Source organism: Nyctereutes procyonoides, unplaced genomic scaffold (assembly GCF_905146905.1).
Source record: "Nyctereutes procyonoides isolate TBG_1078 unplaced genomic scaffold, NYPRO_anot_genome, whole genome shotgun sequence".
NCBI lineage: Eukaryota > Metazoa > Chordata > Mammalia > Carnivora > Canidae > Nyctereutes > Nyctereutes procyonoides.
In genome coordinates this window covers 8464165-8483680 of record NW_026575041.1, presented here as the reverse complement: position 1 = coordinate 8483680, position 19516 = coordinate 8464165, and the positions used below count along the sequence as shown (strand labels likewise).

Genomic DNA, 19516 nt, shown 5'->3' with positions numbered 1-19516 from the left:
ATGTACACCACTTTTTTTTTTAATTCAAAGTGTTTGATTTGAGTACTAGGTAGACCTATCTTTGTTGATAGATGGATGGAAAGATAAATAGGTAGATGGATGGATGGATGGTTAGATGGATAAATAGATGATAAACAATCCTCAGCTTCAAGATGTCCCCACTCTCAACACAGAAGCAAGCTTGCTAGTCTAAACCTAACTCTTGCACCTGCCCTGATTAGCAAGAAAGTGAACGTTGTGGAGCAGGAAAAGATTGACAAACTGATGATCGAGATGGACGGGACAGAGAATAAATCTAAATTTGGTGCAAACACCATTCTGGGAGTGTCCCTGGCTGTCTGCAAGGCGGGGGCTATCGAGAAGGGGCCCCCAGTACTGCCACATTGCTGACTTGGCTGGCAATTCTGAAGTTATCCTGCCAGTTCCGGCTTTCAATGTCATCAACGGTGGTTCCCATGCAGGCAACAAGCTGGCCGTGCAGGAGTTCATGATCCTTCCCGTTGGTGCAGCTAACTTCAAGGAGGCCATGTGCATCGGAGCAGAGGTTTATCACAACCTGAAGAATGTCATCAAGGAGAAATACGGAAAAGATGCCACCAATGTGGGCGATGAAGGCGGATTTGCTCCTAATATCCTGGAGAACAAAGAAGCTCTGGAACTGCTGAAGAATGCCATCGGGAAGGCCGGCTACACTGATAAGGTGGTCACCGCGTGGAGGTAGCTGCTTCCGAGTTCTTCAGGTCTGGGAAGTATGACCTGGACTTCAAGTCCCCTGATGACCCCAGAAGGTACATCACGCCTGACCGGCTGGCTGACCTCTACAAGTCCTTCATCAGGGGCTACCCACTGGTGTCCCCTTGGACCAGGATGACTGGGAAGCTTGGCAGAAGTTCACTGCCAGCGCTGGAATCCAGGTGGGGGACGATCTCACCGTGACCAACCCGAAGCGGATTTCTGAGGCTGTGGGCGAGAAATCGTGCAACTGCCTCCTGCTTAAAGTGAACCAGATTGGCTCTGTGACCGAGTCTCTTCAGGCGTGCAAGCTGGCCCAGTCCAATGGGTGGGGCGTCATGGTGTCGCATCGCTCCGGGGAGATCGAAGATACCTTCATCGCTGACCTGGTGGTGGGACTCTGCACTGGGCAGATCAAGACGGGTGCACCATGCAGATCCGAGCGCTTGGCCAAGGACAACCAGATCCTCAGAATTGAAGAGGAACTGGGTAGCAAGGCCAAGTTCGCCGGCAGAAGCTTCAGAAACCCCCTGGCCAAGTAAGGTCCAGGTGGCCTACCCTGTGGTCCTGAGTCGGCTGTTAGACCTCTGCTCCCCTGGGCAGCTCGAGACCCCCAGCCCAAAGTGGCAGGGCCCTGTGCTAGTTAGCTGCCCTCTCCCCTCCCTGTGATGTTCTCAAAGCTTCCTTAGAATTGCTACAGAAGCCAGACTTGACCATCTGGAACCCTGCTGGGAACCCTAGCTCTGTAAACATGTGATTGGTCCAAATCATTGCTTTCTCACCTCACTTCTAGCAAGCATCTGGAGACAGGTCTGTCTACGTAATAATCTCAAGGTGTCCACAGGCAAGATCCCCAGTGGTTTTATGTGCAGAATAAAAAGGCCTCAGTGACCCATAGGAAAAAAATAATAGTAATATAGCAATTGTCTAGTAAAGATACACATAATATTTAAGTGTAAAAGAGGGAGCTACAATTTTCTGCTTGAAACTGTGAGGTATGGATCTAGAACATTCTTGTTACAGGAAATGACTTTTGGGTTCGTTCTTTCAAGGGAAGAGTTCCAACATATGAAGGATGGACATTTCAAGCAGAGGAACAGCAGAATCAAAGGACAAGTGTGAGTTTGCTTTGCGGTATGCTGAGGATCCTAGTAGGGGCTTGGCAGGAGCTTGGCAGTGCCAGCAGAGGCAAGACTATAGAGGCCTCCGAGGCTATGGAGCCTGATGTTGGGCTACAATCCCCAGTTCTCACAAGGTGCTCCTTAGGACATGTGCCAAAGACATGTAACTTGTGAAAAAAGCCTTTGTCCTGGGACATGTTGCACATTAGCATATTAAATCTGCTAAAAAGTAAAGCTGTTTAATTTACTTTAATTCCAGCATTTTCCAAAAATCCCTAAAACACACAAATATTTCTTTCTTCACCCTTCAACATCCATTTGAATCCTGTAGAACACTCAGGGGACTGTTTGGAATGGAAAGGTGCAAACAAGGCTTTATTCCGTGCTGACATCAATTTTGCCTTTTTAGATGTCACTCCAGCTACAGTGAGGGGCATGGAGAGGAAGCCTTCATTTTGGCAACAAGGAGATGACAAAGAAGCTGTCAGCACTTTAACTGGAGAATTGAAGTGGGATTTGGGTCCTGGTGACAGACGTGGGTAAAGATGCATATGGGCAAGTTTTAAGAGGTGATTTGTTGAGATCTGGTCACTTATGGGCTTTGGGGACACGGCGTGAAATTGTGTCTCGTGTTCTGACTTGTGGAATGGGTGAATGAATGAGCTGCTGGCAGGGAGAGGGTCATCTTGAGGCCCTCTGAGTTAAAGGTCTCTATAGAAAAAGACACACTAGAATACTAAGAACCTTCCATCTTTCTAAGAAAATTCCTCCTGTTTCCTCCTCTGGCCAGCCCCAGAAGGCTGGCCCTGCCTTACCTCCTTCTGCATTGCTCTCCACATCTCACTGTCCTGCTGTCCTGAGCTTGTTCTCCAACTATGCCATGCACATTCACAGCACACATTTGCTTCCATGGTTCTCTCGGTCTAGAATGATCTTCCTGACCTTATGAGTTAGGGATTGTCTTTAACTGGTAGTAATGGAGGCCCAATTACAGTGGCTTAAAAATGTGCAAATTTATTGTCTCATGTTTAAAAAAAAAGTCCAGATGATGAATAGGCTAGAGAGTGTTTTTGACCTCACAAATTTAGCAGGAATGCCACTTTTTCTATCTTTCTATCCATAGTTCTTAGCAAGAGACTTTTGTCCTCAAGGACACAGAGTGGTTGGTGGAGTTCTAGTCATCACATACATGTCAGGCAGAAAGTAGAGGGAAGAGAGACACAAATGTAATAATCTACATACTCTGTAACTGTATCCATTCAAGGATTCCCCAGTGAACTACCTAACAGTTTACCTTTGTGTCTCATTGACCGTCTCTAGATATAAGGTGACTAGGAAATGAAATCTAGTCTTTCCCTGTGATACATTGCTAACAACAACAACAACAAAAAATGCAAAAGGGCAGGGTTTTTTGTTAGAAAGAAAGAAGAAAATGCATACAGAAGAGAAGTCTTTATAGTATTAAATGCCACATTTTATAACTCTGCTCTATTGATCTAGTTTCAAATCTCCCCCCAGGTCTTTGAGAAGAACTTCTTAAAATTGCCCTTCTGCCCTTCTGCATGCATATTGCCTTCCACTCAGCGCTTATTTGTGTTACGCTTGTCTCATCCTTTCTCATTTGTTTGGCTTATTTCCGCCAGCTCATGGTGACCAAGATCCACTTTTTATTAGTCCCTGTGTCATCTTTTGATCTCTCTGAACCTGTATCTGACACCATCCCTGGCCCCTTGTAGGAACTTAGGAGAAACTGAGTGTAACCCATGGTTCTCTTGCATCAGGATGTCAGAATCACCTGGAAGGCACATAAAAATACAGATGGGTGGAGTGCCTGGGTGGCTTAGTTGGTGAAGCGTCTGCCTTTGGCTCAGGTCATGATCCCAGGGTCCCTGCTTTCTCCCTCTCCCTCTTCCCTGTGCTCCCTCTCGCTCTCACTCAAATAAATAAATAAAATCTTAAAAAACAAATATAGGTGGTTGGACCCCATCTCAGTTTCTGATTCAGGTCTTGGTCTATGACCTGAGATCATGCCTTTCTAACAAGTTTGCAAATGCTGCTCTTGCTGCTGCTACTACTGCTGCTGCTACTACTGCATCAGATCTTGTATTTTGGGCATCTTTGTTGTAAAGATCTCCTACCAAATCTTGACTCTCACCAGATCCCATGATCCATGGTACTTTCTTAGTCCCAGGCTGGCCAGCTATACATCTACCTTCTTCCCCACAGTCCCCATACTTTCTTCTTCTCTGCATTCTGACCTTTTCCCTCTCAGTAAAAGCATCCCAAATAAGTTGATGGTTTGTTGGCTGAGGGAGCCTTTTGTTGTAAATGGGAGACGGGCTGATGAAAGTCAAGAATGTAGTCCGAGTTAATCGTACTACACGTAGTCACTCAGCCTCCCAGGTTTCAGCCTCTGCCACCATGACCTTCACCTACTACGTTCTTTCTTCCTTCTTTTGGCAGTATGTTCAAAGAGTCCCATGTACACTCCCCTGTCAGCCCTCGGAGTGTTAATTTTCCTTGGGGAGGTTGTGTTAGCCCTGAGAAAGGCTGCTTGTTGCTGGGAGAACAGCTAACCCCACACAAATCCTCCCAGTGATGTTTAATGAAATATTTCAGTTAAACTAAGAGATGTTCTCCAGGCCCGTAATTATTGTCATTAACATTTAGATAAGTTGGCTGTTCCCTGCTCTGTATCACTCCGTGCTTCCATTCTCTCATAATGGAGTAAGATGGAGAGGACTGGGGAATCTCAACCCAAATGTTCTTTGCTAATAAGGCCCACTGCCTCATTGAGGATGGTTCCTGTATTCCACACAGCTAGTATCAGTCAGTCTTCCTCCTCCTGCTCCACCATATTCCTCTGCTTGGGTCCATGATGGTCCTGAACCCTCTTGCTTCTCATACATTCTCAGCCAAAAGAAGGTTCAGCTCTCTTCCTTCTTGTGAACAAAAATGAACTCAGTTGGGGCTCCCGACCTAAGTGGGTGTCTTCTGTTGCTCCCTGACTCATACCCCAGGTTCCATCTCTTACAATTGGGTAAGGAGTCGGGGACCCCAGTTTTGAGATTTGAGCACTCAAAGCACAGCAAACCTAAATCTCCTTCTAGACTTCTCAAATACCAGTACCTGTATTCTATGTCTACCACTTAGCTTCCCCACCCCCACCTCAAGTAGTTACCCATGCTTAGATATAATTCTAGCCAGTGTGTTCTTATCACAAAGCCTTAATCTAGTGGTAAATAATAGGCTTTGGAGTCAGATAAAATGAGTTTCAATGTTATATGTTAGGTGCAGCAGGTTAAGAAACTGAATTGGATTCAAGCCTGCAAAGTGGAGATGACAGTGTATAGGCTTTAGTGGCCGGCAGGTATCAAAGGGAGCATACCCTTGCAAGAAAGTAGCATTACTTGTGCAGCTCTTTTGGGTCAGACACTTTAGAGATGAGATTTGCAGGCGGGCCTACCAGTCTGTATCAAGAGCAGTCTCCTTAACTTTTAATTACCCACCTTAGAATGGGTGGCCCATCCCATGGCTGACTCCATGGGCCAACTCCAAGCAATTCTATCCACGTTACAGTTTTAGTTATTTATTTTTGGTTTTCATTTTGAAAGTATTCAAATTAACAAAAAATTTGAAAATGAAATAGTACCTTTCTTTTGTTTACCTTGTGCCTTTTTTTTTTTTAACCTTTCACCAATCATGAATATCTTGACATACTGGCTTTGAACATCTCGCTTGACTCCTAACTCTGGGAAATGAACAAGGGGTAGTGGAAAGGGAGGTGGGTCGGGGACTGGGGTGACTCAGTAACAGGCACTGAGGGGAGCACTTGACGGGATGAGCACTGGGTGTTATACTATATGTTGGCAAATCAAACTCCAATAAGAAAATGTACAAAAAATAATAAAAAAATAAACATCTCTCTCTATTTCTCTCTCTATTTCTCTCACTGTCTCTCTCTGTCTACAGACCACACACACACACACACACACATACACACACATACACACATACATGCAAACACGTTTTTGTTTTTTCTAAACAATTTGAAAGAAGTTGTAGAGTTCAAATCAGGTTAATCCCCTCCTCTGAAAACTTACCATTGAAATGAATCATTAGCTACACCAAAAAAAAAAAAAACATTTTCATGGCCTGATGTGAAAACATTTTCCTGGCCCATGGACTTAAGGGGAAGTGGCTGGGAAATGTTTCCTGTAGTTTGGGGTCTATGTCTGTAGGCCAGTCTGACATCTCCATCACTCCTTCTAAAACTTAGGAGAGATTCACAAAAGTAATGTCTGCAGAGGTAGTTGGGCAAGCAAATAATTAGTCACCCACACTGGGATACTTTTAAAAATGAATACTGAAAAAGATTGCCCCTGGTTAATGGAGAAGGAAGATCACCTTCAGGCCGCAGCACTTTTTGAGGCCCCAGAGCAGTAGGGTCAGAAGCCAGGAGATGTGTGGGTTTATGTTTAACTCATCATGTATTAGTTTGTGACCCTGACCACATTAGGCCTGGTTTCTCTGCAGTGATGCAGACAAAAACATACTTCTCACCATATTTTGAACAGGGTGAAACACTAAACAAATGTTTAGGAGGCTTATCCATGGATATTCATGCATTAATCAGCAAGGCAGCCTGATTCTATTTTAGTTTAATATATGCTCTAATGTCAAGCACAGTGGCTAGGACTTTACCATTTTCATAGAAATCCCTGCCCTTTCCCACCTCTTCACCATTTCATATGCCATTTCCTCTTCTGAAATGCCTTTATTCCTGTCATTGTCTCAGAAACTACCTGTTCCAACATCCTGCTGAATTATCACTTCCTCTAGGAAGCCTTCCTAGATTTTTACTCACAGAAAAGCAGAAAAGAGATTTTTTTACTACTCCAAACACCCATGGCACCATGGTTCTCTCCTGTCTTTGAGAACCTCTGGTTACAGGTATTTTTCTGCATGAGGAATCTTCCACAGGAAACTTGATAGTACTTGAAAGCAATAATTGCACCTTTTTTGTCTTACTTTATCTTACTTGGAAAAAATTAGACTACAGATGTCTTTCAATTATCTTTTAGCTTTAAGTAAAAGAAACTAGGCTCAAAATGCTTTAAATCACAAGGAAGTTTATTATCTCATGCAAGCAGAAGCAGAACGTGAGGAAAGCTCCTAGTGAAGACCCATCAATCAGGGCTCCCGCTTTGACCTCCTTTCATTGAAGACCACTGAGATTGCCAACAGAAACTAGATACATACATTTCCTTGTTTAATTTAGCCTACACAGAAAGAAAAAGGAAATCTCTCCCCTAAATAAGGATTATTGTCCTGTCTTTCAATCAGATTGGGTCAGTTTAGCTGAACTGTGCATGCAGACCAATAGCAGTTGCTACAAAAATGTCATGCTCCTGAAAGAAAATTCTGAAAAAATGGGCATAGAATTTTCATGACTGGAGCACATGGGTATCTCAGTAGGTTAACCATCCGACTCTTGATTTCAGCTCTTGATTTCAGTAGGTCATGATCTCAGGATCCTGGATCCAGCCTGCCATAGGACTTTGAGCTCAGTGGGAAGTCTACTTGAAGATTCTCTCCCTCTCCTTCAGCCCCTCCCCCTGTTCTCTGTCTTTCTCTCGCTCAAATAAATAAATATTAAAAAACTAAAAAAGAATTGCCATAATTGATTTAGACTTTCAGTAATGGCTGATAGGACTTTTTGCACTGGCCAGCATAGCAGCCACTGGCCACATGTGGCTCTTAGGTACTGGAAGCCTACAGGCACAATTGAGAAAATAAAGGTTTTATTTTAATTAATTTTAATTAACTTAAATAGCTAGTGGGCACCATATTGGACCAAACAGGAGAGTGATCAAGATACAGTCTGGAGCTGGAGACAGAGTCAGATTGTCCTGAGTCACATGGGCTGTAGTGGGCAAAGAGGCCCACATGGGCTGTAGTGGGCAAAGAGCCATGAGTGAAAATGAGGTTCTGTTCAGGAAGGAACAGAGGGAAATGGGCTCTGATTGGACAAGCACACCCTCTATCCTGGGGCTGCTCAGAGTGTGGTCCATAGATCAGAAGCATAGAAAGCAGCTGGTAGTTTGCTAAAAGAGCAGAACCTTAATCAGATCAATGAATCATAATCTGTATGCTCGGCATATAGCTCATGGTTTGGCATAAAAGCTCACTGTCTAAAGGACCTGGATTCCCAGCCTGACTCTGCCATTCATCAACTGTTAGTTAGGCAGCTCCCTTAAGCTAGGTCCCAGTTTCCCCATCTCTAAAAATTGTGTAACAAAATTTGCCTCACAAGGTCATTGTGATTTTTGAAAATGAAGTGTTCATGAAATGCTTGGCATAGCAGAGAATATCCTTATATGTTCATTAAATCATGGTTTTGCTGGCCTGTCCTCTAGAAGAAAGTCTGTCTTATGCATGGAGAAATCGTCAGTCGTTGCCAAGACTGTACATAATAGATGTTCAATAATGTGGGTCGAAATACTAACAGCATGAATGACTGATTGAGTGAATGATTAGATAATCCAGTGCCTCCCAACTCACAGATGGGTCAATAGTATAAAAAATTATTTTTTGTAATAAATATAATTAACTTCACATGTAATATCAGATCAATATTTGATTTTTCTATTTTGATTGAAATAATTTCTTACCTTGATTCTCTTGCCTAGAACTTCATTCTTAAGCGGAGCAAAAGTGCATTTTTAATTTTTTTATAAGATCTATGTTGCCAGGCTCTTATCTTACAGATCATTGCAAATGCCCTCTACATGCATGCCCCTGCTATCTTTGGAAGCATTTGTAAAAAGGGAAGGCACTCATGTCCATACTATAAATTAGGCATTTAGCCATGTACTCCCTAGTGGCAGCCTTCACATCCCTGGCTTTTGGGCTTGCTTAAGTATTCAGGCATTTGACCTCATCGCCCCCCATAGACTCTGATCTTCCCAGTTTTCCACAGCCAGATTAGAAGCTTGTCCAGCACATCCTTTGCCCCTCCACCTTGTGAGACAGATGCCATTCTGCTGTGAGATAATGTACTGTATACATTCTTGTTAAGCCCAGTAAGCTGAGAACTACTGTGAATGGCCTGGTGTTAAGAAAGAGAACAGATCCTGCTCTAGATGACCAGAGTTCGAAGAAGGCTTTGCCAGTAATCTGGGATATGATCTATTATCTTGAGTGACTTATAGTGTCTTCAATCCTCCATGTTCTTATCTGTAAAAGGGGCCAAGAAAAGAAACAAACAACCCCCCCCAAAAAAAAAACATTTCGCAATGTATAAAACTTAAAATATTATAAAAATGTTAGACATTTTCTATTTCTATTCCTTACTGTACCTATCTAGCATTCATTTATTCCTACAATCAATTATTTACACATATTTATTATCTATCTACTATGTAGATGATTCTATACAATGTATCAGAGTTACCAAAGTAACAAAAGACATGGTCCCTGACCTCAATTAATTAAAAGTCTAGGATAAGACTTAAGAGGATGGTGAGCACAAAGATGGAATTAATCAGGGAAACATGAAGTGGTCAATAAATGCTTTCTGAAAAAGCAGATCTCTAAGGTGATTCTTGAGAGATGAGTAGAGATTAGCCAGACAAATAAGGGTGGAATGATATACCAGACTGGAGGAACAACAAATATTGCTTTTATTTTGCTTTGTTTAAAGAGAATTATAAAACATTTTGTCTACTTTAAATAAAAATCTAAAGATTTTTAATTCCAGAGGGGCTGTTTGTCTGTAACACGGTCTCCTTTGTTTACCTGACACCTGATAGAAGTGAAATTCAGAAAAATGCACAGGCATCTTCAAGGCCACACAGGCTGTTAGTGGTTAGCCTGACAACTACCAACACCTGATCCTCACCTCTCTCTCTCTCTTACATCATTCTGCTTCTCCAGCCCGGGGGCCAGGTGACAAGTTAGCATTCCTAGTCGCATAGACTCTCTGTCAACACCAAACACAAGTGAACAACCAATACTCCTCAGCCGCATCCAGGTCATTTGTCAACAGAATCCGTGTAATGGATGTTTGCTATAAGGAAGAATTTTAAAAATTAGATCTGGGAGTTCTTAGCATATTCCCACCTGGCACTGCATTCACTTACCTTCCCAGAACTCTTAAGCTTAAGAAAAGCTTAATTAAAATCAAGTCAATGGAGAACTGTCTGAGGAACTAACAAGACAACCCAGAAATAAATTAAGCTTTTTATCTTCCTCTGCCTTTTTGTTGTTCTGTCATTCTCAACCCAACCTTTGATTCATGTATACCATATGTACATATGTACATGTGTATATATGTACATATATATATACCTTATTTCCATGAATTAAATAAATAAGCTTCATCTTTCTTTGTATGCATATTTCATTTTCCTTCTAGTCACAGACCTACCATAGTCTGATTTCAGAAGCTCATGTTTAAGTCTGAGGCATCTGGGTGGTTCAGTAGGTTAAGTATCTGACTCTTGATTTTGGCTCAGGTCATGATCTCAGGGTCATGAGATCAAGCTCCCTGTTAGGCTCTGTACTGAACGTGGAGCCTACTTAAGATTCCCTCTCCCTCTCCCCCCTCTCTCCCTCTCCCTCTCTCTCTCCCTCTCTTTCTTCCTCTTCTCTCTTGCTTACAAGTGTTCTCTCTCTGTAAATAAACAAATAAGGGATGCCTGGTTGGCTTAGTGGTAGAGCATCTGCCTTTGGCTCAGGGTGTGATCCTTGGGTTCCAGGATCAAGTGCCACATCGGGCTCCCTGCATGGAACCTGCTTCTCCCTCTGCCTGTGTCTGTACCTCTCTCTCTCTCTCTCTCTCTCTGTCTCTCATGAATAATTAAATAAAATATTTTTTAAAATAAACAAAATATTTAACAGAAGAAGAAGAAGAAGAAGAAGAAGAAGAAGAAGAAGAAGAAGAAGAAGAAGAAGAAGAAGAAGAAGAAAAGAAGAAAAAGAAGAAGCTCCTGTTCACATCCATGTCAGCTGGCTTCTGACTTCTGAATTACTTTAATTGCAACTCCTGGTCCATGAATCTGTGGGTCAGGTAGGGAGCTTCTCTATGAGTGTATGCCAAGCACCCATATCACAATCCAGAGGTCAGGCAACCCTTCTGGAAGCTCCTGGAGCTGATAACTGGTCTTGGATGTGGATAGCAGGTATTTAGACTCATCTGTCTTGAAAATAACAGTCATAGAAGAAAACACATTTACTTTAGCTGCATTCTCTGTATGTTCTGTGCAGAGGATGCCTGTAAGCCTTGCCTTAGGGGGGAAAACCGGAGAGGTGAGCTGGGAATGTCCCACTCCCACATCTCCATAACTTCTCAAGCATGCTTTGAAGAGGCAATGTTTGCTTTCATCTTACACTCAGAATAAATGCTTGGGGATCTAGTAATATGTGGACTGAGTGATCTTGGCCAATAATCCTGAAGTCTACATGTCTTTCTTCTTTCTCCACCTTCCTTTCTTTTATCCTCTGATTTCTACCTTCTTCTCCCATGCTTTCTCTCCTTCATTCCATTACTCTCTAATTGTTTTCTTTTTCCCTTTTGCTCTTTTTCTTTCCTTCTTTGTCTCTCTTTCAACATGGACACTGACAATTTAGTAGGTCCCAACTAAAAGCCAGAGACTTTTTCTGGGCACAAGAGATACAAACACAAATATCACTTGAATAACTATAGCCACACAAGGAAGAAAATGTCCCATGGTATGTGGTTTTGTGGAAACACAAAGGAAAATGGGTGGATCTTAACTGGAGTATCAGAAAGGATTTGTTTTGGCAGGCAAGGTAACTGAAAGAGGCAGATGAAGAAGTAGCAGATATTTTAGGTCAAAGGAACAGCAGGAACAAAGGTACAGAATGTGAAACACCAAGATTCATAAAGGTGAGGCTGTAAGTAAACAAGTCATGGCTTTTCAAGCCATGCTAAGGAGGATGGGCTTTATAAATGAAGGAATAGAAAGTCACTAAAGAATTTTGAGTGAGGTCATGATATAATCAAATCTCTGTGTTAGAAAACCACTCTCTGGTATGTGGAGTATGGTGTGGAACAGGCCCGTTAGGATTCTATTGTATTCTTGAAATGAGAGTTGATACATATCTCATAAAGCCAATGACATAGTAGATGGCATAGTGACACAGATAAAGAGGATAGAAAGGAAAATATATTAAGATGGCAGAAGCTTTAAAACTTGACATATGCTTAAATGGAAGAATGAGTAAAAGGAAGTGGTACAGTATGATTACAAATTTTCAGACCCTAGAATTTGGTTGGATATTGGAAAAGTTCACGAAAATGGAGATGAGGAATGAGTAGCTTCTATATGGAAGGGTTATAAGCATTTGGGGTTGAAGTACCGGTGGGACATACATTAACAGATAACTATATTGATCTGAAACTCTGGCAGTCTCTGATTTCATATTTGTAATGGAGAGATTGCATTTAGTTGTTGTTTTCATTAGAAATTGTATGTAAATCTCCTAGCAATCTCTTAGCACATAAATTCTTCTAAATATTAATTATTCCTTCCTTCTCCTTATATATGCCTGTATATATGCCGATAGTGCTCTGTTTGTACCTCTTAAGGACCCTAAGGGGCTGCATGTATTCCTTAAGAACTTTTATGAAGGGGTTGCCTCCTGGAGTGAAACCCTAAGATCAGCCACACATAGAAGGTCAGAGCAGAGATAAGTAATTGACACTATCTTGGCTCCTGGGCTGGTCTAATTAAAGGTGAACTTATCTGAAGAGTACTTTGTCATGTTCTTCTTTATCAGTAAACAGGTTTGTTCTGTGAATCCCTTCAGCCATTAATATCAGAAGAAAGGTGAGGGCCGAGGCCACAAAGATAGAGAAGGCTAGTGAAAAGGAGGGACAGAGGACTTTGAGTTCTACTTGTGATGCCAAAAGGAGAGAGATTAGAAGGTGCTTTAGCTTAGGTAAGCTGTCTGACTCCTTCAAAGAGCCCTCACCTAGAAGAGGTTGAGCTGAAAAGACAGCAAAACAGCCCCCAAGAAGCTGTAGGAGAATAGAAGAGACAGGCTGTTCCTCTTCCCTGCTCTAGGTAGCCAAGAGGGGATGGCAGAAAGGAGAGGGAGAAGCCTTCAGCGGGCTAACTCTGCAGAGAGTGCAGATCCAGGGGTTCCCAAGTGACTTGGGGCAGGAGCACCAGAGGTGTGGAGAAAATGATGGACACTCAGAGGTCAGTGGCCAAAATGAGGCAGTTACTCAGTATGGAGTATCTCAAGACAAGAGACTGTCATCCAGCACTATAGATTTTATCAGTAGATGCCAATGCCATGCTTAAAACAAAGACATACATACATAATGCATTTAAAAAATGTTTTACTTTAAAGAAGAAACAGGTGCAGAGGGACCCATTCAAACCTGGAAGATACTAGTAAGGACACGCCCCCAAGCTAGACATCCTCCCATTGCTGCCATGAGGTTGTGTGACCTTCCCCCTGCACCAAAATGCCATGTGAAGGAGAGAGTGGAGGCCAGGAGACCCTTTGGAGGAGAGAAACAGCCAGTGGTTGAATGTTGAATTTGATCAAATAGTTTCTCCAAAGAGAATGTGTTTGGTGGAAATAACCCACAATATCTTAAAGAGGATAATGGTGACTAAAGATCTCACCCTTTGACCCCACTACTTCTGGGAATAAAAGCTTGTAAAATATTTCGATCAGTTCCTTTTCCTAAAAGAACAGCCACATTCTTTTGCACACCTAGGTGGTAATGAATAAATTTTAGGCCCAGCCACACAATAATATAATAATCAAATCCAGCAAAAATGGAAGACTGTGAACCCTGGGAGTGCCGCTGAAGCAGCATTTTGGGTAGCGAACATCCTGGGCCAGTCAAAGCATTGATCTCAAAGGCAAAATGATTTTCAATGTGGAGGGGGGATTATGGCCTTGGAACTTCAAGTATTTCTGATCATCTCTGCTGTGAGAATGTTGGATCCCACCATGTTCCCTGCTACTAACTAGCTTCTGATTCATCTCACTTCTTCGTTCACACTCTACAACCACAGAGCCACTTTCTTGATCATCTCTTGGCTCATCAGGGTTATCTTCAGGAAGTAGTGTTCTGGTCACAGGAGGTTTGGAATCTGTCTTTCATGGTACACTTAGAAGTGGCTTATAATTTGGTTTCCCATGTAGCCTGACTCCAGGAAGAGAATTTGTTGATTGTCCGTCCCAGTGCAAACTTCCTACTCTCAGAAAGTTCTATTTTTCGAACTCCTCCCTGTCTCCACTGCTCCCACTCTAGTCCAAACCACTGTTCAACCCTCACCTAGACAGCTGTACAGCCTCCTGGTCATTGTTTCTGCTTGACCAAATCTTTACAACTGAACTCAGATCATGTGACTTTCCTGCTCAAAACACCCCTGGGCTCACACTCAAAATAAATTCTGAACTCTTCATGTCCCGTGTGGAGGCTGAGACAAATTAAGGCCATCCCACCTAAAGTTTAGCATTAGCACAAGTGCAGTCATCTTAGGCCCCTGTGAATAAGAGCTGAACTTTACAGGAAAAACTGCAGAATGTCCTCGGCAGGGTATCCCATATCAGAAAGACAACAGAACCCACCCCATGGCAGAAAGTTCCATATTAGAATGAGAACAGAGCTCAATGCCCTTGAAAGCCCCATATCAGAATGTAAACAGAACTTGAGAAATTCCTCCACCCCTTCTGAAAATCCCCTAGACCAGCCTATAAAAAACCCAGCTGTAACCCACCTCGGGGTCCAAGTCCCTGCTCCGCTGTGGTGTCGGGTATACTTGGACCCACGCTCGAGCTTGTAAATAAACCCTCATGTGCTTGCATCGGTGTCGGCTCCTTGGTGGTTTCTCAGATTTGCAATCTTGGGCACAACATCCCCCAGGAGGACCTTCAGGTTGTGCCCCTGCCCACCTCTGCATCCTCCCTCCTGCCTCTCTCTCTCATTCATCTCCTCTACCATATTGTCCTTGTCGCCTTGTCCCCACACCTGGATCTTCAAGGCTACGAAACTTTGCCTTTCTCCCTATAGTGTCCTAATCACAGGTGCTCTCCCAACCTTCATGTGTTTCCTCGGGTGTCATCTCATCTTCAGTTCCTGACATAGCCCCCCTTCCCCATTACTTCTGAACATAATATCCGACCTTACTCTTTTTCAAAGCATTTATCACTGCATAAAGGTATATATTACATATTTTTTATTTATTTATTTTTATTTTTTACTCCTCCACTATTGCTCAAAAGCCTAACAAAGATTAAGTTTACTACTGTGAAAAAAAAAAAAAGTTTACGACTGTGCCCTTCACTTCCAAAATAGTACTTGGTGCACAGGAGTTCAATGAATACTGAATGAATGAATGTAGAACAGTATTAGCTTTCTGATTCCACCTATGATCCTCTGTGCATGTTAGATTTCTCTCAACCCTGGGGACTATAGTGAGTCTGTCTCTAGTTTTCTAAGCCTGGAGTAAGATCCTGGAATATAGCTAAGAGAGAAATGTGGTTTCCATCTCTTACTATGAAGTCAAGATGGGTTTGAATGCCAGGACTCTACACAAGACACCCTTGTTGGGCTTCTGATACCACTCCTTATTCCTGGCCACAATTCTCTGGTCATCTCACACTCATCTATTGTGCCTGTTGGACCCAGAGTTTCTTTGAGACAAGACTTGCTTACCAAGCACCAAGCACAATATCTTGACAATAATATGTCTTCAAAGATTAGCTGTTTAAGTGATTGCCCCCTCCCTTATGGTTTACTTCTCACCCCCACTCCTCTCACATGTTCTTCTTATCTTTACCTCTCTCTTTTGCTTATAGTGGCATGCATTTAAATTTCCTCCTGTCTTTACTACTCTATGATCAAGACGATGGGTAATCAGAAAGTTGAGGAAAGGTAGCACACTTAGAGGGTAAACTTTGGACTCAGATCTGAGTTTGAATCACAGCTTCCTAATTTACTATCTGTGTGGCCTTGCACAAAATGGTCAACCTCTCTGGCTCTCTCCTTCGTGTATCAAACATGGATGATGCTAGCTACTTCTCAGGGATGTGAAAGGAATTAAAGATAACACATGCAAAGCACCTAGCAGGTGCCTGTTAACCTGTTTAACTTCCGACCACATTCAGCAATTCCAGGTATGGTTCCATGGATGGTAGACAAGTATATGCTTGGAAGCTTAGACTCTGAAGCCAGATTGACTTGGCTCAAAGCCTGTGCTCATTACTTATGCTCTCCAGTGCACGCCACATAAACTCTCTGTGCCTCAGGTTCCTCATTACTAAATAGGTAATAGCAGTACCTACATCACAGTGTAGGGCTCAGCAATTAGTAGATTCTAAACACACACACACACACACACACACACACACATTTTTGGGTATTAGTGGACATGATGTACCTTTTTAGTTGAAAATGTGTAATAAAAAAATTTAAAAAGCCCATCAGGATATTCTTACCTCTCTACATGCTGGAAATTCAGCTCTCCTCTTTTGACTTTCCCCTCTAAAACCTCTTCATTCCCTCATCTTTCAGCTTATTTTATCTCTTTAATATCTTATTGAAAAGTATGTCTTTCTCCTCGTATTCAGTATTTTTTTGTGTCATTATGAGCTGTAACTAGCGGATCCAGTCTGTGTGAATGATTCTTTATCAAATAAAGCTGAGTTACAATGTACTCTTGGGAGCAAAAGCTGAACTTTGGTGTTTTTTCATCAAATCATATTTATTAAGATCCTGTGTTCCTAGCAATATGCTATTCTTAAAAATATTTCAAATATAAAAATTCCGCAATCCCATATTGAGAGAGGCTTTAGAGACACAAGGAACAAAATGAAAACAACTGTTGTGTTATAGCTATGACCATGTAGGTCATTTAATTAATTTTTAAAATGTCTTCCATATGGTTGCTATGTTATCTGATTAATAAATTGGGGAAAATTAAATTTATATTTCTGTATCTTTTACCTAGCTAGCTCTGGCTCTTCTGAAAGAATAAAGCAAGGTGTCTTTTAATGTCTCATTATCCGAAGTTTTCTCTAAATTTAAATTATTATCAAGTAATATTTATTTGCCAGTTGTTATTTTAAAAGGTCACTGGGATGAATAATTTCTGAAGGAAAATGCTGTTGCAAAATAAACATTGCCCATCACTCTTCTATTAAGTTTATGTTAAATGATTTTTAAAATGTATCCTTGCAGTAAGCCCCCTGCAAACCTTGATTCCCATAAAAATAGTTATCTCTAGCTTATCTCTTGGAAGGGAATTACAAACAGTTATCTATATGCACAGAAATTGTTTTCTATCTTTCTATTTGCTTTGTGAGGTAGAGGAAATAATACAACCCTGGGGTCATGGAGTTCTGTCTTTGAATCCTGACTCACCACTCACTTAACTGAGTTGCCTTGGGCACACTCCAAGCTTGATTGTTCCAAGCTTTATGTTATCTGCAAAATGGACAAATAATCCCCTACTTTGTAGGATTGCTGTGAAGATTAAAGATAACGATGTATCTAAAACACCCACCTCACAGAAGATAACCAATAAATGGTAGGGGGTTTTAAGCATTGCATATATTAAATTTTGCATAAAAATGTGAACACCTGCCTGCTTCCCAGGAAACCTCATTTGAGCATACCTCATACAGTACAGCTAATGTGAAATAAATGGAATAGAATATACATGACAGAAAAAGGAAATATTGTAACAAGAACTAAGCGTTCATTCCAGCTCTCTACTTCCAGGCAGCCAAGGCAGTAAGCATAATTCTCATGAAAGAACAGAGGGAAGATGTAAGAGCAAAGAGAGAAAGCAGTGTCCTGGTAAAGTACTCTAAAACATATTTAGCATGAGGATCCTTAAATAGATCATAAAATCATCTCACCAATTAATGCCTGATTTGCAGCTTTATAAGAAACCAAAAGCATTTTTAAAGCATTTCATTTTGCCCATTTTATAGATAAAAGAACTGAGTCTCAAAAGTTTAAGCAGTATGCTCAAGATTACACTTTAATAAGTGGCAGAGGTGTGATTTTGGCCCAGGACTTCTGTCTAGCGTGTGTGTGTGTGTGTGTGTGTGTGTGTGTGTGTGTGTTGTTTTGCCTTTAGGGCTGCACAGAGGGAAAAAAATGTTCACGGACATTGTTGTCAGAGAACTGGCTTTTAGAGAATGAAGCTCAACATAGATTTACCCCTCATTAAGATTCCCAGTTTCATGAAATAGGTCATCTTGTACTAGCAAAGGGATTTTTAAAAAGATAAGTTTATTTATTTGAGAGAGAGAGAGAGAGTGCGTGTGTGTGTGGGGGCTGGGGGGTAAGGCAGAGGGTAAGAATCCACACAGACTCTCTGCTAGACATGAGGCCCAACACCAGCTCAGTCTCATGACTCATGGGATTATGACCTGAGCCAAAATCATGAGTGGATGATTAACTGAGCCACTCAGGTTCCTCCAGAAGGATTTGTTTTTAAAGATCTAAATGGCAACTTTTAACTGGGGGATGATCCTTCTGTTTGTAATATTATATATGGCATGGGATCCTTTTCAGTTTGCTTTATGTGTTTCCTGAAAAATATGATGCAAATAAGTGACTATGTACAAAACTTAGTTCTGCAGGAATAGTTCACTGTACTAGAACATGTCCATAAATATCAGACATTCATGTAGATATAGCTTTCATTCCCTCATTTAAAATACATATATTGAGAACCTGTTAAGTAGCATTCACTGTTATGAACCCAAAAGGAGACACAGTGATGAATTAAACACAGCAAACCCTTTTGAGGACATCACAGTCTAGTCAGAAAGACTGATGTATAAACAGGTATAAAGCATTGTGATTAATGCCAGCTGATCATAGTTTAAACCGTATGTTTATTGCTAACTTAACAGAATATAGGTGGCCCATGGTTAGTTCAGCAAAACAAAATAGCCATCAGGGACATGAGGTTGGATTGCCCAAGAAGCAGACTCTGAGATTGATTTTAGCTTGCAAGAGCTTATTGAAGAGTGCTACCGGGATCAACATTATAGAAGGAAAGGGGAGGAGGAAGCGTTAGGCAGAGAGAGAAATCAAGTTGTTACGAAGGCCCAAGGACAACATCAACAGACCCCAAAGAGGAGGCCTGCAACCAGCCACAGCTGTCTTCCATTGGGATGAGAAGGCTGGGATTTGTAGCCTCTGAACTCATAAGTCATGGAGTCACCATAGGAAAGGGATGTGGCCTTAGGCAAGGTAACTGTGCAGCTGAGACAATCCCCAAGTGACTGAAAGCTGAAGGTCACCTGCTAAAAACCTTCCCAGCAGCAGGGACAATTGTGTTTGGGCCCTGTAGTGACATCTGGATGGCACAACCCAGCATCCACCACAGGGACTTGGGCCCTGCATCCTCCCCTTACACCATCCTCAGTATGTTGGGGTTGTTTTGTCCTCAAAAGATCTCTTTTTGGGTTGCGTGGGTGGCTTAGTCAGTCAAGCATCTGTCTTACACTCAGGTCATGATCTCAGGGTCCTGGGACCGAGCCCCAAGTTGGGGCTTCTCTCTTTTCTGTTCCCCCCGCTTCTTGTGCTCTCTTTCTCTCTCTCATTCTCTCTCTCTCTCAGTCAAATAAATAAATAAAATCTAAAC

General features: G+C 41.9%; 1 pseudogene; it reads left to right on the top strand.

The window, feature by feature from the left end:
* The first annotated feature begins 195 nt into the window (after positions 1–195).
* On the top strand, positions 196–1280 carry LOC129506767 (alpha-enolase-like; annotated as a pseudogene).
* Positions 1281–19516: the final 18236 nt, after the last annotated feature.